At 31.4% G+C, this 24,998-nt stretch overlaps 2 protein-coding genes across 8 annotated transcripts in view; one reads left to right on the top strand and one right to left on the bottom strand.

Annotated features, from left to right (window-relative positions):
• LOC118184363 (FRAS1-related extracellular matrix protein 1-like) overlaps nt 1–13,637 on the bottom strand; it is a 190,469-nt gene extending 176,832 nt beyond the window's left edge. For 2 of the 4 annotated variants that reach the window (XR_015038404.1, XR_015038405.1), the window contains exon 1: nt 13,394–13,637. The gene's annotated coding sequence lies outside the window, so the exon portion shown is untranslated. The remainder of the gene's footprint in view (nt 1–13,393) is intronic. The other 2 variants (XM_085807237.1, XM_085807236.1) reach the window with 2 other exon arrangements.
• A 1,601-nt stretch (nt 13,638–15,238) lies between these two features.
• Nucleotides 15,239–24,998, top strand: part of LOC118201680 (uncharacterized) — a 42,866-nt gene continuing 33,106 nt past the window's right edge. Inside the window, exon 1 of one of the 4 annotated variants that reach the window (XM_085807235.1) lies at nt 15,239–15,335. The gene's annotated coding sequence lies outside the window, so the exon portion shown is untranslated. Of the gene's footprint in view, nt 15,336–15,611; nt 15,913–24,998 lie in introns of those variants that run through there. The other 3 variants (XM_035373822.2, XM_035373823.2, XM_035373821.2) reach the window with 3 other exon arrangements.

Below are 24,998 nucleotides of genomic sequence, written 5' to 3'. Positions count from 1 at the left end.
ATAATTTAATTTTATCGATTGAAATCAGTGCAAAGCTGTTCTTTTTTTACAAGCGACAGCAAATCACTGTGGACGGGACAGCGTGCATAGGGTCAAGTTGTATCCAATACTGAGTTTCTGCAATTTTCTGATGTTTTTTAAAGCTAAAACATATCGCTACCCACGTGGGTGAAGAGTGCAGTTAGAACACGGTAAATCTTTTATTATGGATGTTTCTTGAATTTTTTATTTTCTCAATTGGTTGCTGTTTGATGCAATTGTAAGTACACTACCATTCTGAAAATGGCTGTTATCTTTCTCGTCTTATCTTGGCAAAAATTTAGTTGCATATACTACAGCCTTTCGAGAGGAAGGGGATTTCGATTATCAGAAAGTACTATTTTAAAAGATAACCAGTGAATGGTCAAAGCTGGAATGTGACGTAAAGGTATAAATATTAATCATATTTTTACAATACAAGTGATATTCTACAAACATATTTAATCTTAAAAACTTTATTAGTCCAAGCTTATTTAGCTTTGTCCCTGAAGGACTGTTGTTTTCGTTTTGCGATTTTGCATTTAATCACTATAAATATTTCACTTTTCCGACTGTTGCCACCAAATGTTAGAGTCCTGCGTTATATTTGAAGAAATTAAATGATGAAAAATCTGCATAAATGTATGTATATTTCTAGCATTGTGATAAAACAACGGTACATAGAGCCATCGAATTTTGAATGACGTAATCCTCCTACGAATATGGGCATGTGGAAGACGAAATTTGGAATTTGTTTTATTATCGATTTCATATTTTGTAAAACTTTAACGAATTTTTGATTAACAAACTCAAGGATTTCAAAACGAGCAATGGCAACACTCTACGGGAGAAGAAAAAACCTTTTTATTTCCAACACGCGGAACTGTGTATAGGAAATTCTAAAGATCTGCTCATTTAACAATTATTTTGCGATATTGCTGTTGAACTGAATTTTATGATTTATGTGCAAAGAACACGATACTTAATAAATAAAGGTAACACACAAAACGTTAGAAAAACGTCCCTTTGGACGTAATTTAAAATCTGAAACCTTTTAGACCTTTTCTTTTTATAATGATAAAATTAAATTTCCGCATAAGAAAGTATTCGCAATTTTTAAAAGCACACAAATGGCTCTAGTCTACGCAAGTGAAATATTACAGAGTTTTTGCTTTAGTGCTGAATTTACATTTGTAGAAAGCATTTCCAATTGACCTCATTTGCTATATATTGCTAAGAAATGAAGCAAGTAGGTTTTCAGACCATAACAATTTGGTCATAATCGTTCTTTTTGGTAAAAATATCCATTTAAATCTGTAATTTGTTTCTTATTTTACTAAAGATACTTTTTTAAAAAATATTCTGTAATACGCAATACAGAATGAAAAAGTATCACGTTTCAGAATTCAAACCCCTTTCCAATGGCGGGGGTGGGGAGACAAGATGTTAATTTAAGAAGCCTGGAACAAAAAAATCCCAGCAAACTATTTCTAACCTTATATTTAAGTTGTTAGCACAAAATACATAAGATGAAAGGTACAGAGTAGAAAAGATAGGCACGATTGCCCTTTAGAGATTTAAAAAAAAAAAAAAAAAATTAAATGAAACTTGCAGAGAAATATAACTGATTTTTTTTTTTTTTTTTTTTTTTTTTTTTTTCATTTTTTAAAATTTTTAATAATAATGTCAGGAACAGACCGGTGGGCAATGAAGCATGCTTCTGAACGGCACTTTTGATCTCTTCTTTTTTCCTCCTTCCATGGGTAAGAAAATGACGGGGTTTGTACACATTTCTGCACACGGAAATTAAGTACTTTTAAGGACCATTAACGAAAAAAATTAAGGACCTATGAGCAAATGGGAACTGAATAAATTCAATTAAAAATATTATTCTATGCCTGAATTTCAATTTTGTAATACCATCCTAAAAATAAAAGAGATGCCTAAGTAGAATGCATTATTACTAAACATGAATTAACTAACATAATTATTAATAAGTTTGAGAATAAAATAAACTTCATGCAGTTTATCAAGTAGCATAAAATATTTTACACTTATAATAGTTGGACATATTCAAAAGAAAATAAGTGACATTTACGTTTTACTAATAGTTAGCTCAGTCTAGAGGTTTAGCAAATAGTAGGGAGATTTTATGTCAAACGGCATAGGTTAAAATAAGAAGTGAGATCATAATCAGCATGATTCATAACAAAAGACTGAATGTTGTCCCTCTGCTGCTTGCCTATAGAGAGACCTACTGATTGGAACAAACCTGAAAGGCCTGATGTAGGCACGGTTGGCAAGTGTTGAAAGTTAGTCAAGCTCTGCTTAATGCAGTTAATGTCATAGCTTTATGTAGAGTTTCAGGGGTTGTAACCCAGTTAATATACTTTAAGGTTCCAATAAGCCATTAAAGCGCCAGAGGTGATAAGTTGTTTTATAGATGCAAAGAATAAGTTTTACTTGATGGTTACTTGATGGGTGTTGGATGATGGTTTTCCACAAAGGATTTGGCGATTGGATTCCCTAAAAACCCCAGTCGCTCTTTAAAAGGGGGAGTATATAAGGTATTTCTCCCACCTTCTTGGCGACCCTTCGTGGTGTAGTGGTTTGCACACTGGTAGTGGTATTCCAGAGGTCCGCGGTTCGATTCCCGGCGAAGGCGTTGTTAGTTTTTTATCTTTCCTGCTTTCAAAAATACCTAATGTCTCTAAAAGCCTTCCCAAACATTTTGGCTAGTTTATATCGATTTCCTTCTCTTTAATTATCGATCTTTTCTCACAATAATTAGAAATTTGTCTCCATATGCGAACCAATGTTCTCGCTAGTTTCTGTGTGCTTTATCTCCTAACTTGTCAGCCTCTCCACAATGTACCTATGAGGGTTTACTTGATCTGGTAAAAGTTAAATAGTCCCCCTCCCCTCCGATAGACGTGAAGCAAATTATCACTGTATCTGAAAGTAACTACAATGTCAGACAAAGAACTTAAAACATAAAGGCATGTTCTGATGCTAACAAAGTCAATTACAGCTCACGGTAACGTAATTAAACAAGAACAGTCAAATTCACACTAAAAATGTGTACTAGTGGTCAAAGATAATGTGATTTAATTTTAATTTATTCTGGGTCAGTAACTATCTTATGAGGAAACAGAAATGGGAAGTTATAGTAAAGGCTGAAATGATAAACGATTGGGTAATTTACATAATAATAACTGCACACATCTTTGAAGAATAATTTTCTTTATGTATTCGGTTTCTTTCTTCAACGTGTTTCCTTTTAATTTTAGAATTTTTTGATTTAATTAAGGATTTCTGTTAATCTAAAAAACAGTAAATGCATTTAGAATGTACAGAAAAAGCGGCTAATTTTATTTCTTTAGTAATATGAACATTCAAAAGAAATATGAAATATATATGGTAAAGGCCGGTTACAGAGCAGGTGTGGCAGAATTTTTAGAATTTAGTGACACACAGAACAACAAAATCTAGAAATGGCAAAACTTTCAGAATTTAGAGCAGGCATTGGAAGCAGAATGTAGATAGGCACTAGGCAGCAGAATTTAGGATACACAAAGATTGCATCAGGTGGGAAAATGCATAGCACTAGCTCTGTGTACGATGCATTTAGACACATTAGATGAATCTTTTAAATTGTAAGTTTTCAATTTCTTTATTAATAAAAAAATCTCTTTCCATAATGCCTGCCCAAGTGATAAGATTAGAAGCATTTTTGATATTTTCCATGCTTTTGTCTAGTGAAAAGTAAAGAAAATAAAGGGAAGATAAACATGTTAAGAAAAAAGATTCCAGTATCATGAGTAAAACATTTAAATATTATGTTTCCATTGTTCTTCCAGACGTTCTCCAAAAAGTAAGAAATTCCTCGCAAACTTTCTGTAAAATGCATCCATTACGTGTTGATATGTTGATACCATGGAGACATTTTTCATTTTGTCACATATTTCTCGAATCTTCTAGAATCGTGGGCCTATAAATCTTGCCTTCCAAATCCTTCTAAACTTTCCATGCTGCAATGTCAAAATACTCAAGAAAAATTATCCCAACCATTTCTGTAACAGCAAAAAGCCAGAAATATTTTGAAAAAAAAAAGGGGGGAAGGAAAAAGTGTAAAATTAATTTTATAGAGGTGAATATGAATATGATGCATATTCTGAGAATTTTGATGATATCTCAGAATATGATGAGAATATGCATATTCTCAGAATACAGTCAAAAGTCGTTAATTCGGACACCCATAATCCGGAATGATTTATAATCCAGACCTCAAAGCTACAAACTTTCTGCACATGCGTCGCGTTCACGCATGCGCACAGAGTTTAAGAGTGCGCGTAAGACCTTTACTTCTGCTAATATGTTTGTGCGCATGCGCGTTTAATGTGTAACGGAGGTATAAGCTAAGCTAAAATTATCTAATTCAGTTAATGTTGTAGATTGCGTTGTTCCTTAATCTTCGAATTGGATCCGGCTTATTATTTTTTGCAGACTGTTAGAGCAATTTCCTAAAAGTAAGCTTGAACTTTCGATTATGTCAAATAGAATTTCCGATATATATTTACTAATATGTAATTTGTATCTACAAAGCAAAAGTATGTTTTGAAATCCGAAATCTGTTTATCAATTTCACGCCGCGGATTGGAAGTTGATCTGTCAGCTCTATCCTTATCTTCAGGGTCAAATAGAGTTTCTGATATATATTTATTAATATGCAACGGATCTACAAAGCGAAAGTATATTTCGAAGTTCATTAAACAAAAAGTGGAATTGCTGCAAAAAATGGATAAAGGCATATCCTTTGTTTATCTAAACTTTGTTTATCTTTAACGCCGCGGAGCACGCTGAATTGGAAGTTGATCTATCAGCACTATCCTTATCTTCACGGCAGATGTTTTTATTTTATTTGGCTTATAATTCCTTACTAAATGTAGTATTTCATGTCGATGTACTCTGTCTTTGATACGATTTAAAGCAATTATAGGACTTGAACAGCGGAACTTTGTAACTAAACAAGAAATTATGTCTGTTTAATAGAATTAAAGAGAAAGTATTATCACATGAAACGAAGCAACTTACATTGAAAGAAATGTTTAATAAAGTAAACAAATAAATATTAAGCTTTTTCTTTTTGTAAATTTTGATACCCTTTAGATCATAATTGTTCTTTATTTCATAAATTACGGTTTCATATTTTTAATTTTGTAATTTCTGCATGCCATCTTACCAGATTTAAACTGATGATCTATAATCCGGAAAAATCGATAATCTGGAATCGCCGAAGTCCCGACGAGTCCGGATTAACGACTTTTGACTGTATGATGCATATTCTGAGAATTTTGAATAATCTGAGACAATTACATGGGAAAAACGCTTATTATGAAAAAATTAAAAAGAAGACATTTTAATTAATTACATAGCTAATTTTGCTTTTACTAAGAGCTGTTTCGTAAATTATGCTTTATAGCTATATACCTTGTTTATTTTTCAGATTAAAAATATTGTATAATAAGTTGCCAAAATGAAACTTTATAATATGACAGCAAAAAATAAAAATGTTTTATTTTAATGTTATTTTTTAAATATAATTATAATATATTACCATTATTTTAATGAAATTTATCAACATTATGATGTTTTAAAAAAATCGCTGAAAAATTCTCAGATCTAGGAGTTAAAAATTTTCTATAGAAACTGATCTTAAAATCACCAAAATGTTGACGAGTTGTTAGATTTAGAACCATTTAATAAAAGAATTCACAACCCCAAAAGCGAAAAGTTGTTTAAGAGCTCTTTATTAGAAAAAATGAATTTCGAAATGATTTTGTTTCTCTTCTTGCTTAGAAATTGGAGTATCCCATCATTTATATTAGAAATAGAAACAAATTATAATCCATGAACCTCAAAAGATAACCATATACGTCAGTGAATTGCCAAAAATATTCCTCCAAAATGCTAATTCACACTCAAAATGGCAGTCTTAAAAAGAGACATTTCAGATGATTAAAATTAAGGACCTTCTACTGATTTTGGCCAAAATTAAGGACTTTTAAGTACCAAAAATCGATTTAAAAAAATTTAAGGACTTTTAAGGACTCTTAAGGACCGTACGAACCCTGAATGAACAGATTAAAAATTGAAACCTGACCTTCACCCTGCTCTTCTCACTGTCAGAGCTGGATTAATCATTAATGAAAATAAGTGCATGCTTAGGGCATCAAGGGGAAGGCACACCACAAAGAGGTCTTAAGGACTCAGGAAAGGGCACAACAAAAATTTTCCATTGCTGATTCTACCATGGAATGTAATTTTGTGCAAGTAAACCAAGGCAAAGAGAGAAGGAATGGGAGGAAAACATAAATTTAGGCAGGAGGCACCAAATTCTTTTGAGTGCTTAAGGCCCCTTCTTAAGCCTTAAACCAGCCCTGCTTACCATACAGTTTGATGATTTTTTACAGATTAAGAGGTAAAAGTTACTTACAAGCAGGTGGTTTTTGCAACAGTTTTTTTAAAAGATTCGCAAATTACTGATATTTATCAGTAAGCATTATCAACATATGATAATAAAACATTTTAGCAAATTAAAATACAAATTTTGTATTAAATGAGGATTACATTAAACATTAAAAAAAATTTCCCAAATATTCATGTAATTTTTTCACTATTCTTCATAAGTGCACAGTAATCTGTTTTTGCATTAAAAAACATCAGAGAATTGTAGAGACAAGGCATCATGGGCTCTCTATACCAAATGCAGCTCCTCCTCATTCCCTTTAGGGATTTGGAGCCAAAATTTTGTATTCGTGCAACAATTTTACTCTAATTTCTTGCATTGCTAGCATATTGCACAAGCACATATTTTAAAATTAAGGCAAAAAATATGGTTTATTTATAAAAACCATTGGAACTTGGAATTAAAAAAAAATGGATGCATATAATGATGGCGACACTGCTTGAATGAAGGATTGTTATGAGTATAGTTACCAAAAGAATCGTTGCCACAGTTTTGCACATTCTGAAAATTTGACAAATTCTACTAAGGCAGTTGTGATAACACATAAGTATCAAAGCTTTGATATGACAAACTGTTAAATGCTGAAAGTTTACCCTATTAGAAACAATGTTTAAACACAGCATTTCTTGAGTCGATTTTTAAAAAAATAATGGCACTCACAGCATTAAATTATACAGGCAGATATTTTATTATGACAAAGCCTTTGAGGCCTATTTACATTAGACAGAATGCTCACAAATGAAGTGGCTCACATTCATGTTAAACATATGGGAAGCAAACCATTTCATGCTGCTGGCATATTCAGCTATCAGATAGCACATTCAGCTGAAATATCTGCTTAAAAGAGTTTTAAGTGATCAACCAATGTTAGGCAATATTTTGATGCAATCGAACCCCACTATAACAAACCCAACTTATAACAAATGTGCCCATATACTGAACCTTTTGGTCCCCTCAAATTTTCTAGACACTAGTTATTTTATACTGCTACAGTCAACCTCCAAATGTACGAAAAGAGGACATGATGGACTATATGGATATCTTTGAAACTTTTTTAGGTTTTTCATATTTCTTCCAGAATTTCTGCAATTTTAAATGGAACATCTACTACGCCTTAGAAATCATCCACATTTAGAATTTTAAGATCTACATTCCATCCATAAAAGGAATACATTTTTATGTTACTTTTCTTTTATCTTCACCCCAACACAGATGTGTTCTAAAAAGGTTCTGTACCACAGGTGTAAATCTGATTCTAGGAGAACAGGGACACAATAAGCGTATCGCAGGACAAAGTAACATTAGAGACAATTTAACAAAAGTACATGAATGGATTCTCCGATTCCATTCAAATTCTTTGACTGAGTTGTCCAGCTGAGCTCTTTTCAAGTCAGATGCTAAGACGGAAATTTTGAACTTTTTATATTTAAGAAAAAGTAGTGAACCATACGAGCTTTGAAAAATACATTTTGGTTCATTTTTTAGGAAATGAAATTTTGATCCTTATCGATTTGTTACATTTGAGTATAAATGCTGTCCAAGTTATGTCCTTCAAAAGAGGATTTTGCATTTGTTATGTCTTTGGCAAGACATAGGATATTCTTTACACAGTTTACTGAATCTCTGCGACCATTGATAAAATTTTCCTGCAATTCACATCACACCAGCAGAAAATTGCATATTAGTTTTTTAGACAGTAGTTACATAAAAGTTTGATTCATCAATATTTTTTGTTGTTCATTTTAAATATTTTTATATTATTATGCATTAGATAGTTATTCATGGTTATAAACAGGTAATTCGTGGAAAGAATTAAAACTTATGTTGAGTAATTTATTCTGTAAAATTATAAACATATAGTGAAACTGGAATAGAACAACTGACAAATTTAATAACTCCATAAAATAATGATTGTAATTAAATCTTCATACAATTTTCTTTTTAAAATCAGATTTTTTATTCACTTCTTTTGGCAGATGTAACACTGTAATCAGTTTTTTTTTTTTTTTTTTTGTTACTCATCATTCAATTTTTACATGTTTTCATGAGATAACCCCTTTTTCTTATTCGAGTGGATATAACAAATGAAACTTCCAGTCCCTTGAAATTTGCTGTGGTGGGATTCAACTATACCTTAGTTTTAAAATACAGTAATGTTCAAAATCCACAGGCAATATGTTCAGACTTACTATGGATATGTGAAACTGCACATAACAGCAAATACTGCATGAAATGGTATATTCCTATAACATATGTAATTACAGTTTATTTAAACTGGTAAATCCTGCAAGTAAGACACCACCAACATTAAATAAATTAAAAACTAAATATTCTGCATAATATAATACATTATAAACTGTGCAATTAAATAAAGTAATGCAAAATTTATTGTACATTATAGTATATTCTCTTTTGAACCTCTGACATTTTAACTTCAAAAGAGAAATAAGAAATGAGGATATGCAGTTCTTGTTCAGCATAGCACAACATACTATTTTTAAGGATGGAGAAAATGAGAGCTACTCCCTCTGTCCCATAATGACAGTTGCAGCTGATGAATTTAATGTGTCCTATAATAACAGTGACAAAAGAAAATGCATATAGAATATAACATTTGTCATAAAAAACTAAATCAAATTAAAGAATAAATTTAAAATATTACCCCTAATATATTATTTTGAATGTTCAGATATTTCCTAGATTTTTTTATAATTTCATTATTGGCTGCGAAGCTCTGCTTTTCCTATATGCATGAGCTTAAAATTATTGCAGTCATCTTTCTTCATTGCTTCTAGCATAACTTCTTGAAGCAACAGAAATGTAATATCCAGGATTCTGAAAGAAATATTATCAAAGGCTATAGGATTTCAAGAGAAATATTTTCAAAGGCTATGTTTATTGTTTCTATGGTGCTTTTTCTACTGCGATGAATATGTCTTAAGTTTTTCTCCATAATCTTTGTAAATTTACGTTCACAGTTTTGGTTTTTCAAAGGATCAACATTAGCATCTTGACAAATATTTTTGGAAGCATGTTTCCAGATTCCTGACATGGTCATTCTGTTGCTCTTAAATTGTTTTGCAGCAACTTTCAGCAATTTTTTATATTTCTTTTGATGCAACAAGAACTGGACAATCACAACTTGATCTTTTCTTAAAATTTCTCTTTTTTCATCTTATTTTTACAATAGGTTGACATTCAACTGAAATAAAACAACTGCTTTTGTCAGTGGATAAAGTCAGAAAAATAGTTATTATCCATTATAATTAGGTTAACCAGGTTGACCTAAAAGTTGAAAGATTAGCCAAAACATATGACAATTCAAATATTCACTTGCTCTTACTAGTATGGGACAAAGAGAGTATTCATTTTACTTGCAGTCTAGTAGTTTTTAAATGCTTGTAGCATCACCAATCATGTATTTTAAAGTCTTTATTACATTATGAACTTAAGAAGAAACCACCCGGTGGCGAAGTTGCTAGCACGTTGTGCAGCCGCACCAAAGGTTTGGGGTTCCTGAGCAAGGGTGACTCAGCCTTTCATCCCTTAAGCAGATGTAAAAAGGGAAAGAAACTGAAAAACTATATATGCTGAAACGAATCAGATACTCGCATTCCATTGATAGCTAAGATTCCCACCAAAATATTTATGGCCATTAAGCTAGCAAATGAGATGAGAGTTAGCTTCCTACAACCAGTGAATATACAAAAAGTTCTGCAAAGATCACTTCTATTCTCCGTATTTAGTTACACCGGTTAATAACAAATGGGTAGATACATCAGAAGATAATACCAGGCAAGTCTGAACAGTTGTATTTCAGCTATTTTATGAATTGCTGCGACTTCACTAGCATTAAGAAACTTACTCATCAGTGTACATTTGTAGAAATTCTAATAAATAGAAAGGTGCTTTAAAATTACTTATTTTATGCTAAAAGTGTATTTATTAAAACTTTTATGAGATGAGAATAAAACTAAACTTTAATAACTTTATTAAAAATTTTACGCATATTTTAAGTGGAAATAATTTAATAATTGCAATAAAAATTTAAAAAATTAAAATTCAAAGATTCATCCAATACTTCCAGAAAAATTTAATATTCGTAAAGTCTTAGAAAATCCATTTAAATTCACAAAAATTCATGTCACAATAAAGTCATGATCCGAAATCCAGTACGTGAGAATATGAATAAAAGAAAGCAGCATACATCCTTAATGATGTTTTCAAGACTTTGAAAGAGTACTTGATACATATTCTGCAATTTAAAATCTCCAAAATAACTAGTACAGCTAGATTAAATGTTTTTTTAACACATTATGAGCGGGAGCGGGTATTTGTACCTGTTTTGCAGATTGCCACTTATAAGCGGGACGTGTACTAGTACCCCTTTCGCTGATTGCCGTTTAAAAGCGGGGCAGGTATCCCACTTAAAATCACCACTTTTACACATTGCATGTGGGTATATTTCACCGAGGACTTAATGCGTGTAGAGGGCAGTTTTTCGTGAATTTCGCGGGAGTTTGTCATAAAAACGCAATAAATTGATACATACTTATAATGTCCACCGTATTTATACGATAACGTCACTAAAAATGTACATTTACGTGACCAGCGCTCTAGTGATAGATTGCAAAAAACGAAAATCACATTTCCCGCATGCAATCTGTTAATACTGTTCTGCAAAACTGATAAAAACTCGTCCTTTTATTAATCAAAATGTTATTCTAATATGCTAGTTTAAACTCATTTATAAGAACAAATTTAAGATGATGATGGCTAGAAAAATACAGAATATATATATATATATATATACACTGTTTGTCCATGGAAGAGAAATCCATAATCTGAAGAATGACAGGAAAGTTTGGCTTATGTTCTAAGGAAAAAATAATATTACTAAGATTTTCACTTTTCTAGCGACAAGGGTTTGGTTTATTGAGATTATGGCAAAGCACACTAGAGCTATCTGCCTAAGGGAAGGGATGACTTTATAGAGGATGTTTTATGGGAAACTGGCTTGTATATACGTTACACATGGGGAAAACCACGAAAACACCCATGCAGCCAGCCTGTTTGCGTGATTCGAACCTCAGACCGAACTACCTGTGTTCAGCAACTTTACCGCTTGGCCACTGTAGCATCACCAATCATGTATTTTAAAGTCTTTATTACATTATGAACTTAAGAAGAGACCACCCGGTGGCGAAGTTGCTAGCACGTTGTGCAGCCGCACCAAAGGTTTGGGGTTCCTGAGCAAGGGTGACTCAGCCTTTCATCCCTTAAGCAGATGTAAAAAGGGAAAGAAACTGAAAAACTATATATGCTGAAACGAATCAGATACTCGCATTCCATTGATAGCTAAGATTCCCACCAAAATATTTATGGCCATTAAGCTAGCAAATGAGATGAGAGTTAGCTTCCTACAACCAGTGAATATACAAAAAGTTCTGCAAAGATCACTTCTATTCTCCGTATTTAGTTACACCGGTTAATAACAAATGGGTAGATACATCAGAAGATAATACCAGGCATGTCTGAACAGTTGTATTATTGAACAGTTGTATTGTTAGTGTTGGTGAACCTTTTAGCAACACAGGAATCAATGAATCTACATAATACAAACTACCTAATTTCACAAATGGACTAATCCCTTCCCCATGCAGAAAACCAACCAGAATTATGCTTTACCTGTAGGTGAAAAGTTCAGAAATGTGGCAACAAATTAAATTTAGTTGAGAAGCATAATTATTATTTGCTTAGAAACTGTATTCTTAAATAAATGCATTGTTTTTCTCACAAATGACAGTTTTACACATATTACCATTACAAATATATAATGCATTTTTTATTTTAATCAAATAAGTACTTAATTCAAGATAATTAATAACTAAGAGTCAGATAAGAATATGATTTCCCTCTAAACTTATCTGTGATGGATTTCACATCTAAAATCAGTCATCTATCTTTTTAAATCCTTTATATCTTTTAATTACCTACAAAAACACAACTAAGTATAATTAATTCATATCTCATGCATAATGCAAAAAAATTAGTAAACAATTATCAATTACATGCATTAAAAAGCAACTGCTTGAAATATGAATTATGTAGCATAATCAATATAAAATTCCAATAAGTGCAAAATAAAATCTGATATTCCCTATGAAAATTATATATATTTTTTTCTTTTCTGGCTATATGAATAAAGCAATTTTCCAGTAAACAGTATATGAGTCAATGCAATACTTTTACTAATTAAATTAAGAATCAACTTAATTTTTTTCTCATTTATGCTGAGATGCCAGAATAAGGACAAAAAAAACCTACACCGTTGCCTTCAACCACTCTCAATTAAATGTGATTTTCTTCACTCTTACAAGAGTGTTCTATTTTATTTAGTTCTTCATTAAAATTACTAACATAAGAACCCCCAAACCGATTTTTCATGTTTAGAAAATTTTTACCACCGTGTTTCCTATAATGAAAAAGATTCAATCGCATGACTTTCAAAATCAAAACTTTCATTAGTAAAAGATAAGTAAAGAAATAAATCCTTTAATAAAACATTGTAACTATTAAACAAATACGCAAACAGTAGAAGTAATAATAACAAGCTTGTTTCAATAGAAAATTCAACATAGATGGTAAAAACTGGACTCTCATTTATAAGAAAAAGAAGTTTCGAATTCTTGGTTTTTCAACTTTCAAAAAGAAAAATAATCTAAAAGTAACTGTCATTACTTCCACAGTAGTACACGTTTTGAAACAGAGAGATCCAATTCCTAATGCTACGTCACAATTATATAAAATGTACGCTATCATCGAAAACAAACCAGTGAGACTTACGTGATAAGATAAACAATATTCAGATAACTGAACTCAAGTTATCTCCAGTTACTCAAAGCGACAAACATCATACCAAAAATTGTCAGTTTCTCTCCAGAAAACACTAATATTCTTAATTAAGTTTCTGATTATTCAAAGTATATAACCACCACACTGCAAACTTTTACCACCCCTCAGTCCAACACTTAACACTTCTAAGCACATGAAACCAAAAATCTAATACCGAAACAGACAGACAGACAGACAGACAAAGTAGACAGATGTCTTGTTTTGCACCCGCTAAGTCTTTCTGCACCGATGGGCGAAAAATCAAGCATAGGTGCGAAGGAAAGGTATATAGAAAGAGGGGCAATTTCGCATTTGAGGAGAGTAAAAAGGAACTTCGTACATCTTGTACGAGTTCAAAAGGCCAGGAAGAAAAGATGGGACAAAATAAAATTTAAAATAAATGGCCCAAAAATAATAGAGGGAAAAAAAAAAAAAAAAGGCCTCTAGAATGAAAAGGAAAAGAAGTAGGAAATATCCTAAAATACGATTGTGTCCATGAGTGTAGTTAAAAGGAGAAGAAACTGTCTTCATTTACAATAAATAGTGTCTCACATGTGTGTTTGTGTAGTGAGTGTGTTTGGTAATGGTGAATAGATGTGTGACTGGGGAAAAAACAATTATTGACGGTGTTAAAATGCTTCGTATCAAGGTATTTAGCATGGAATATAAAGTAATATGTACGCTTGCATCCTGAGATATCAACAAAGGTCATCAAACAAAAGTATATATTAATTTAACCAAAGTAACTTATGCTACTTTCATTCTCAACATTTTCATACATTTTTCAAAAAACAGCATCAGACTAACAACAGAGAACCATATACAATATATACAATACAAGACCACAATCGCACACACCAAAAAAAAAATATATATATATATATGTGTGTGTGTGTGTGTGTGTGTGTGTAAATTACTGAGTATATGTATTAAAAACACAAATTAAACAGTATTTATTAATTTAACTATCATAATTTATTACAAGATTAATTATTTTACTATCATAATTTATTACTAGTTAAATAATGTTAGTATAACACAATGAGGCACACTGTTATTTATATAAGCTCATAATTCTAAGAATTCATTTAAGGCGGTGAAGAATAAACCATCCCTTACATATGGACATTTAACAGATAGCAAAGAACAGTATGAGAAAAAGTCGGTGAGGTATAATATTTTTTAAAGGCGAAACTATATTCAAGCGATCTAGAAAGAAATGAGAATCCAGAAGATCCGAGAGGGAAATAGCGCGATGCCCAAATTATCCCTCTCATCCCCAAATTTTCCTTCTCTCGAGATTCCTTAAGGGTTTTGTAAGTGTTGACACACGTGAACTGATAACGCTGGCGTCTGTTTGGAGTTGATACACAAAGGAAGCCACAAGCAATGGCAATTTCAAGTATTTTTTAATGCTTTAAACTGATGAAAAATTAAGATTTATTGATTTAAATGCACTTATTTAAAGAAATTTGATTTAGTTTAGATGAAAAAAAAGTACTTATCTTAAAATTCCAGGCTTTTGGAGTATATCCTTACATTGTCCGCTGTTTTATTCTCGTCAACATCGGAGCCGAAATTCATTGGAATGATATAGGTGTTGTAGGGGAAAAAACATTTTTCAAAGAAATTTAATTGATAATCACCAAGAGGAAAGGAAATATTTTCACTTTTTTACGGAGCGCAGCGATCGTGCTGCCGCTTGCCTCGGTGATCGCAGACTCCCCAATACCGAAACATGAGATAAACATCAAAGATAAACTGTTGCCACTATCCATATGTCAAAAAGAATGTAATATCCCTTGCAGCAGTTTCTTCCAATAATCTATAAATTACGAAAGAAGAAAATTCTATTATTATTTAGTGATTTGCTCTTGCAAATGAAATTTTCAGGGTAAAGTTTTTCAACTATTTTATGTATTTCAAATTATATAAATAAAGCAGTTGTAAACTGTTTTAACTAATGCATTGCTAATTTAGAAATAAGATTGCTCATTTACTTTATTGCCTTTCAAATGTTCCTTTTATTCTGATAATTCTATTTTCTACGCATTGTAATTATTGAATCACTAAACTAAAATTCAAGAACTTCACAGTTTTCAGTTAATTTAGATATCCATGAATAATATCTTTTTTTTTCTTAAATATCAGAATCACTTTTTATCAGCAGCGGAATTTTTGAGAAATAATATATCTGTAACAAACATTCGGAAGTGTGAGGTGTGTTTGTACACAGACGCGTTAGGAGTATTTTCTTCACGTTAGGGTCCTCTTTCAAGGCTTTCGAGTTGTGCAAATGAATTACAGCATGTGTAATCACGGGTAAGTTGAGTCAGCTGGCAAAATTTGACAGTGCGAGGCTTTAATAAAAAGTATGGGAACAGGCTAGAATTGCTTTATTTAAACTGCTACATATAAAAAGTGATTTATTGATTTCTTGCAAGTTAATTTCGCATATATGTGATCCAAAGGTATTTCTATGTTTAAATTGTATCTTCATTGGCGTTAAAAAACTCAGTGTAAGATAAACGCGATATATGTTTTGAATAATAGCAGTAGAAACAAAAAGTAAAACATTCGTGTTGTTTTATTTGTATAACAGATGCATTTCTTTAAAAAATATTAGATTTAGATGGTGCTTTGGAGTTCGCCTTATAGTAAATATAATATATGCAACTCGCATCGAACTTGCTACTAGATGTAATTTTGGTTATGGTAGTGTTGGAATAAATTTAATTTTTAAAGAAACTGTCAAATCTGTAAACCTGTAAAATGTTTATATATTAGTATGATTTGTATTCTGAAATATTTTTATTGAAAATTAATGTGACTCTTTATATTGTTAATTATGTATTTTGCATATAGTTTGAAAGATAGAATTGGCTTTTAAAATATTTTTAATTTAAGAGTAAGCATGTTTTTAGGCGTAAAAATGAGTACTAATTCAGAAAAAAAAAAAAAAAAAAAAATGAGTGTTTGAAATTATGAAATTAGGGCAACTATGCCATCTTTAGTTAATTAAATATTTTAAGCAAAAATGAGGTTTTAAATTCATAGTAATATATGTGTGTTAAGTTTCAAGGAGTTCTTTTATCCGTGTAATATACCATGTTTGCATATTGGTGTATTTATACATAGCATGTGTATAAAGAAATATATTTTGTAAAATTTGATTTTCACATGATTTACTTTCATGCTTAGTTTATTATACCATGCTTGCATATCTGTGTATTTTTACATAGCATGTGTATAAAGAAATATATTTTATAGAATTTTATTTTCATGTGATTTACTTTCATGCTTAGTTTATTGTTTATGCTGTAACTTCTTAAAAGAACACTTAAAAGAAAAATTGAAGAGCTCCTTTTTGCCGTATAATGAGTGAGAAATCTGCCAAATGAAATTTAAAGCCTTTACCTGTATTTAAAAAGTCATAGAAGCGTGGATATAAAATTTTATAGCGATTAACCTTCCTATCTCAGGAGTAATATTAATTTTCTAGTAGTATTTGCATCAATAACACTTTGCTTTGGTAAACCTTTTGCTACTTACTAGTAAGCTGAGAGTATTGTAATATTTACATAAGGATGTGCAGTGGGATAAATATCTCTTTTCCAAAAAACGGTAACTATCTTAATCTGTATATATCTTTTTTATCTTGGTATGTGGTTTAGATGCATTGAATGAATACAGCTGCTATACATATTATATAATTGCAAATCTGGATAAATATTCCATTTTCAAGTTCTGTGAGTATACCGTTATATATGAATTTTTATCACTAAGTAGCGAAATTACGGTTGATCTTTACATTATGGTAACTTGGCGATTTTTTGGCGAAAATTTGGCAACCAACTCTCCTACAGCAACCCTCTTTTTTTCCCCGCCGCCATTTTGTCTTCACGAAGTAAAGACATGTTTCTTTTCTTTTTATCTACTGAACACTTCTTCCAACAATCTACTAGCCGAATTACACTTATGCTAGAAATTTTATCAAACAAAACTGCTTAATCATGACAAATATTCACTGCAAAATTGGGAAAAGTGCACAATATCATACTCCTTACGTGTTTTTGAAAATAACACATACACATAAACCATGTACACGCCGACTTATTTTTACTTAAAAAAACATCCCAGAATTGCACAAAAATGGCATTGCGCACACTCTTCACTATATCCATGTACACTGCTTTTTTCTCATAAATTAGAAAAATTTCACGAAAATACATGACAATTTTCTCAATCTTTAAACCTGGTAAAAAGAACATATATGAAATTACCTGATCGCGAAAAAGTATTTACCCTTTACAAATATGAACATTTCCACATATAAAATAAATAAAATATCCAAAAACTTTTACCTCTAAATCATCTATTACATTATACACATCACCAACGAATTCATACCGCAAGCATTACAAATACTTAGTATCAAATATTTAAATTATTTCCATGCACGTTTATTTCAACTTAAACGTATACCAAATTCCTACAGACATAAAATTCACAAAATAACTATCATTTAATTAAAATATCACTAAACCATGTACACGTCGACTTATTTTTACTTAAAAAAAACATCCCAGAATTGCACAAAAATGGCATTGCGCACACTCTTCACTATATCCATGTACACTGCTTTTTTCTCATAAATTAGAAAAATTTCACGAAAATACATGACAATTTTCTCAATCTTTAAACCCGGTAAAAAGAATATATATGAAATTATCTGATCGCGAAAAAGTATTTACCCTTTACAAATATGAACATTTCCACATATAAAATAAATAAAATATCCAAAAACTTTTACCTCTAAATCATCTATTACATTATACACGTCACCAACAAATTCCTACCGCAAGCATTACAAATACTTAGTATCAAATATTTAAATTATTTCTATGCACGTTTATTTCAACTTAAACGTATACCAAATTCCTAGAAACATAAAATTCACAAAATAACTATCATTTAATTAAAATATCACTAAACCATGTACACGTCGACTTATTTTTACTTAAAAAAACATCCCAGAATTGCTAAAAAATGGCATTGCACACACTCTTCACTATATCCATGTACACTGCTTTTTTCTCATAAATTAGAAAAATTTCACGAAAATACATGACAATTTTCTCAATCTTTAAACCCGGTAAAAAGAACATATATGAAATTACCTGATCGCGAAAAAGTATTTACCCTTTACAAATATGAACATTTCCACATATAAAATAAATAAAATATCCAAAAACTTTTACCTCTAAATCATCTATTACATTATACACGTCACCAACGAATTCATACCACAAGCATTACAAATACTTAGTACCAAATATTTAAATTATTTCCATGCACGTTTATTTCAACTTAAACGTATACCAAATTCCTACAAACATAAAATTCACAAAATAACTATCATTTCATTAAAATATAATTAAATTCAAAAACACTACTTAAAATATAAATGAGCACATACATTAAATTAATAAAAATTACCTTACAATCCTAATTACTTTAAACTAAATCATTGCTAATAACAATTTTCCCAATAATACCAAATTCCTTTCCACCTTACATTTAGAACAATGCATAAAAATAATATCCTCAAATAATTAAAAATACTAACTTACCTAATCTTCTTCAGAATCTTGATTACGTGGCGGATACACTTTTCTAATTGATTCAATAAAATTATTGAAAGATTTTTTCTGCGAATTTTTCCTCCATACTTCCTGCGCTAAATAAAAAGCAAACTTCTCTTTATCACAATGCCTAAATACCCATTTCGAATTCAATTTAGTTAGGGCCATGGGATCCAAAAATTAAACACTGTTTCACACAACACAGAATAAAGCTAAATACAAAATTTTCACATTTTTTCCCGATTTCCCCCCTTTTCCGATTAAAGAACCGTAATTCGTCCATTAATATCACATGACATATCCCATGATCTCTCATTTCCCTCACGTAAAATAATGCGTAATCGGAACTGAGTACTGCTCACATTATTACCAAAGTCCCAGGTAGTAACCTTTATCGCCTCCAAAATGTCGCCAAACTACCAGTTACCATATTGTAAAGATCAACCGAAATTACTTTGATGTGTTTAAAGTGTATGGAATACATCTATGATGTTTACAAACTCTGCTAGAACTCAGTTTCGGAGTATTGTCATTATAATGTGATTGTTGATGTTAAATTTAACAAAGAAAAGTTGGGTACATCCTAAAAAAAAAAAAAATCTGGTTAATAGTATTTTAATGCTGCAACTGTATTTGAAATTTTTGTTTTAGAGTTACAGAAAGTATGGCATTGTTACTCATTAGCAAATTTAAAAAGTTGTCATTAATTAAAAATTAATATTGCATTCCCTGTCTAATTTAAGCATGTTATGGCTTTTGGTAAGTGCTGTTCCCTTTTTTTAAATTAAAATAATTTATGCATTTTTCATAAAACATTTATTTTAAAATTATGATGGAGCTGTTCGTGTTTTGATTTACAGTATCAAGGCTAGTCTTGTTTGTAATATTCTATTCTAATTTCTTTGTGCTAAAGTTAAGTCTCAATTTCATTCTGTTGTGCAGTGCCACAAGCTTTTAAATAGATTTTTTTTTTTTTAGGCTGAAATACCTATGATTATTTAGAGTGATTATAAATGATTCATCAGGTCTTAAAAAACTGTGTTTTAAATGTTGCATATGGAACAAAGAATAATATATTAAAATATAGCATTAAGTATTTAAGGTTTTGCTCATATCATCACTAACTTTCAGGGTGGCTGCCTTTGATCTCATGTCTATGTGGTAAACTCAATCCATAATGAATAAAAATGCATTAGTAATATAATTCTTGAGCTCAGCTAACATTTTCAGCAGTATGTTCATATAAATAGAATCATTAGCATACCCCTGAAGAAAGAAATTTATAAACTGCTTGGCCTGGTCATTGCTGAGGCCATGTGAATAGTATGAAATAATCTTCAGTGCTTTGCTCAGTCAAGTAATGTGGAAGTTCTTTGTTGAGGAAGCCATGCAGATTTTAAAATTGAGACATATGTTTAAATATTTATTTTTGTGTGTTATTCATTATTCCATGTATAATATTTTTTTAAATATGTCATGTTTATAAACTGAGATAAATTGTTTATAATAACTCTGCGTTGTTTTTGCTTCAGCTGTATTTATAGTAGCTGATTTATATCAACATAGTGCTCGTATAATTTAGCTGGGATTTATATACAGTCAAAAGTCGTTAATTCGGACACCCATAATCCGGAATGATCTATAATCCGGACCTCAAAGCTACAAACTTTCTGCGCATGTGTCGCCTTCACGCATGCGCAGAGGCGTTTACGAGTGCGAGTAAGACCTTTACGGCTGCGAATATGCGTGTGCGCATGCGCGTTTAATGTGTAACGGACGGTATAAGCTAAGCTAAAATTATCTAATTCAATTAATGTTGCAGATTGCATTATTCCTTAATCTTCGAATTGGATCAGGCTTAATATTTTTTGCAGACTGTTAGAGCAATTTTATAAAAGTAAGCTTGAACTTTCGATTATGTCAAATAGAATTCTGATATATATTTACTAATATGTAAAGGATCTACAAAGCAAAAGTATGTTTCGAAATCTGAAATCTGTTTATCAATTTCACGCCTCGGCGCGCAATGAATTGGAAGTTGATCTGTGAGCACTATCCTTATCTTCAGGGCAGATGTTTTTATTTTATTTGGCTTATAATTCCTTACTAAATGTAGTATTTAATCTCGATGTACTCTCTTTGATATGGTTTAAATCAAGTTCCTCGTCATTATAATTTGCTTCCGATAGTGAAGAAAGTGACCCAGAGGTTATTGAAAACGAAAAAATTTCGATTGACAAATTAGTCGGTATTCTCGACACAGCAATTACAGGACTTGAACAGCGGAACTTTGTAACTAAACAAGAAATTATGTATGTTTAATAGAATTAAAGAGAAAGTATTATCACATGAAACGAAGCAACTTAAACAACTTACATTGAAAGAAATGTTTAATAAAGTAAAGAAATAAATATTAAGCTTCTCTTTTTGTAAATTTTGATACCCTTTAGATCATAATTGTTCTTTATTTCATAAATTACGGTTTTCACATTTTTAATTTTGTAATTTCTGCATGCCATCTTACCAGATTTAAACTGATGATCTATAATCCAGAAAAATCGATAATCCGGATTCGCTGAAGTCCCGACGAATCCGGATTAATGACTTTTGACTGTATATATATATATAGTATATCATGGTGGCCATGCTTTTCAGGAAGGTTCTGCTGAATTTCTGAATTATTGGTAGAGGTAGAAACTAAATTGGGATGGTCCATCTGTGTAGACATATAACCATGTGTCTATACGGTATTTGTTTTCTGTGACAGGATAGAGCAATGGCATGGACCTGGTGTTCACGTCTATATATGACTCTTAGTAACCTGCATATCCAGCTTTCAGACACATTGAGATCCCTCCATATTCCAAAGGGCAAACAGGCCTACAGAGAAGTTGAGGATTGAGTGGACATTCATGTCAGTGGCTGCAGAATAAGCATATTGTATAAATCCTGTTTGAGTTTTAAAATTTTTCTCTGTATTGGTGTCGTAATCTTTCCAAAACTGTATTGTTGGACAGGCGAGTCAGCTTTTCATAAAGAAAAACTGCATCTCTTTCAGTTATGTTTCTTATTAGAGGGTTTTAAGTTAAACACTGCATTGCTAGAATAGGGGTGGTTATTACAGCACCCGTAATAATACGGAGAGCTTGGTTTGGGACAGTTTCAAGTTTTTTAATAGTACCAGTAGCAGCAGAGATCAATACTTCGTTACAATAACTGAAGATAGGCTGTTTGAAAAGCTTGAAGGTTGTATTTGGCCCCATTTGCAACCAGCCAATCTTTTTAGAACAGGAAATCTTTTAACAGTTTTTCCAAATTCATAATCAACCTGTCTGTTCCAACTCAGAATCAAGAATGTGACCTAAATTCTTCGTGCTTTCTACTCTTTGAATTGCCTTGCTCTGGAATTTAAGGTTAGGTACAAAATGATGCCTAATTAGGGAGAAAAACTGGCAGGTGATTTTGGATTTGTCAACAGACATGGCATTGTCAGAACATCATCATCTTAATTAAACAATTTGTGTTGATATAAAATAATTATTCTGAATTATGTGGAAATAGAATGAATAATCTAAGGCAGGGGTTCTCAACCGGTGGTACGCAAGAGAAAAATATGTGGTATGCAAAGAAGCAAAGTATTTTTAACTATTAAATTCAAAAATTAAAACCCCAACATCCTAATTGAGTTTTCTGTTTAACACTCGTAAATTTATGCTATCTGAGCTTTGTTCAAGTGTGGTGGTGATAGTAGTACTTCGTAGTGGTGGTACTAAAGGTTTTCAATTTTAGTGTAGATATACGCGTTAGTCAAAATGTTGAGATCCGCTGATCTAGGGGAACGATTATAGTTATAATTTAAATGCTGTGAGTATCTTTGCATTTTGGATGGCCAGCAATGTAAAAACTTTTCTACAATCGTGGTTTTATATTACAACACCTGAGAACTAAAAACCGATTCACTCCATAGAACATTATTGGCAAACTTCAGTTGCAACAGAAGTCTTAGATTACTAAGTCGGATTGTGAGAAACTAAAAAATTTACCTTTTTACAATTTTCGGTGTACATTTAAAAAAATTTATTAAAAGATATTTCATTTCATAAAGTGCATTATGTTCTAAATTATGTTTCCATTATAATAGTGTAGGCTATTTGGTATACTGCTAAAATCCATATGAGCTGTCAAACTCCAAAAATGCCTATTTTCGAAAAGACTTTCAGGAATTCTTTGCAAGTAGAACAATGTGCTGCTAATTCCTAACTAAACAGAAAATTTTAAAAACAGGGAATCTGCATTCTTCAAGACATAATTATTGTTAGGGTGTTTATATTTCAAAATATATTTATATACTGGTAATTAAAGCATCAATAAAGTCCCATGGGATTGAATACTATAGGAACTTTTGAAAGGGAACTTCTATATGGTGGCTCTGAGGAAGAAGCTAATTTACCGCAGCTTGCGGACGTAGAGCATCCCAAATATGTTCAATACGATTGAGATCATCAATTTAAAGATATTCAACAACAATAGTACAGTCAAAAGTCGTTAATTCGGACACCCATAATCCGGAATGATCTATAATCCGGACCTCAAAGCTACAAACTTTCTCGGAATGCGTCGCGTTGACCCATGAGCATAGGCATTTATGCATGCGCGTAAGACTTTTACGGCTTCGCATAAGCGTGTGCACATGCACATAATACGTTTACGCAGCCACGTTTAATGTATAACGAACGGTATGAGCTCAAATTATCTAATTATTTATTTCAGTTAATGTTGCAGATTGCGTTATTCCTTAATCTTAGAATTGGATCCGGCTTATTATTTTTTGCAGACTGTTAGAGCAATTTTATAAAAGTAGCCTTGAACTTTCAATTATGTTAAATAGAATTTCCAATGCTGGAGCTCCCAAAGGATCTACAAAGCAAAAGTATGTTTCGATGTCCATCAAACAAAAAATGTGGAATTGCTGCAAAAAATGGATAAAGGCATATCCTTTGTTTCTCTAACCATTCCGAAATCTGTTTATCAATTTCACGCTGCTCTGCAGGGGGGGAGGAAACGACGCGGCACGCAATGAATTGGATGTTGAGATCTGTCAGTACTATCCTTATCTTCAGGGCAGATGTTTTTATTTTATTTGGCTTATAATTCCTTACTAAATGTAGTATTTCATCTCGATGTACTCCGTCTTTGATATGATTTAAAAGCAATTATAGGACTTGAACAGCGGAACTTTGTATCTGAACAAGAAATTGTGTCTGTTTATAGAATTAAAGTATTATCACATAAAACGAAGTTACTTAAACAAATTACATTGAAAGAAATGTTTAATAAAGTAAACAAATAAATATTAAACATTTTTTTTTTTTGTAAATTTTGATATCCTTTAGATCATTGTTCTTTATTTCATAAATTACGGTTTCATGTATTTAATTTTATAATTTCTGCATGCCATCTTACCAGATTTAAACTGATGATCTATAATCTGGAAATATGGATAATCCGGAATCGCCAAAGTCTCGACGAGTCCGGATTAACAACTTTTGACTGTATTTTGCGAATATATTTCAGGAATATATTTTGGTTATGTATTTGTTGCAAATATGGTTATGCAAAAATTTCAGTATTTATATTCATTGCCATTAAAAACGGTACTTGCGTATTATCGCAGCCAGGTTGGCGCGATTTGTAAGTTTGAGTAAAAAAGTATGAATAGAAAGAAAATGTACATTTATTAATTACAGATAATTTTTAATACAGTTTTTTATATTATTTTGTTTTAAAATATAAAATAGCAATTAAACCCTTCCGGTTTCGAATTTGAATAAGTTGCAGAATTATTTTTTTGGCGGAAATCTTTTGGCTATTGCTTTCAGAAGTGATTGAAAACCGTCTTCGCCATTAATAGC

The sequence above is a fragment of the Stegodyphus dumicola genome, chromosome X1, assembly GCF_044657685.1.
Source record: "Stegodyphus dumicola isolate Sdum_Otavi_A_Nest chromosome X1, ASM4465768v1".
Taxonomy (NCBI): Eukaryota; Metazoa; Arthropoda; class Arachnida; order Araneae; family Eresidae; genus Stegodyphus; species Stegodyphus dumicola.
Note: the sequence above shows the minus strand (reverse complement) of the source record. Positions and strands in the feature narration are given on the sequence as shown.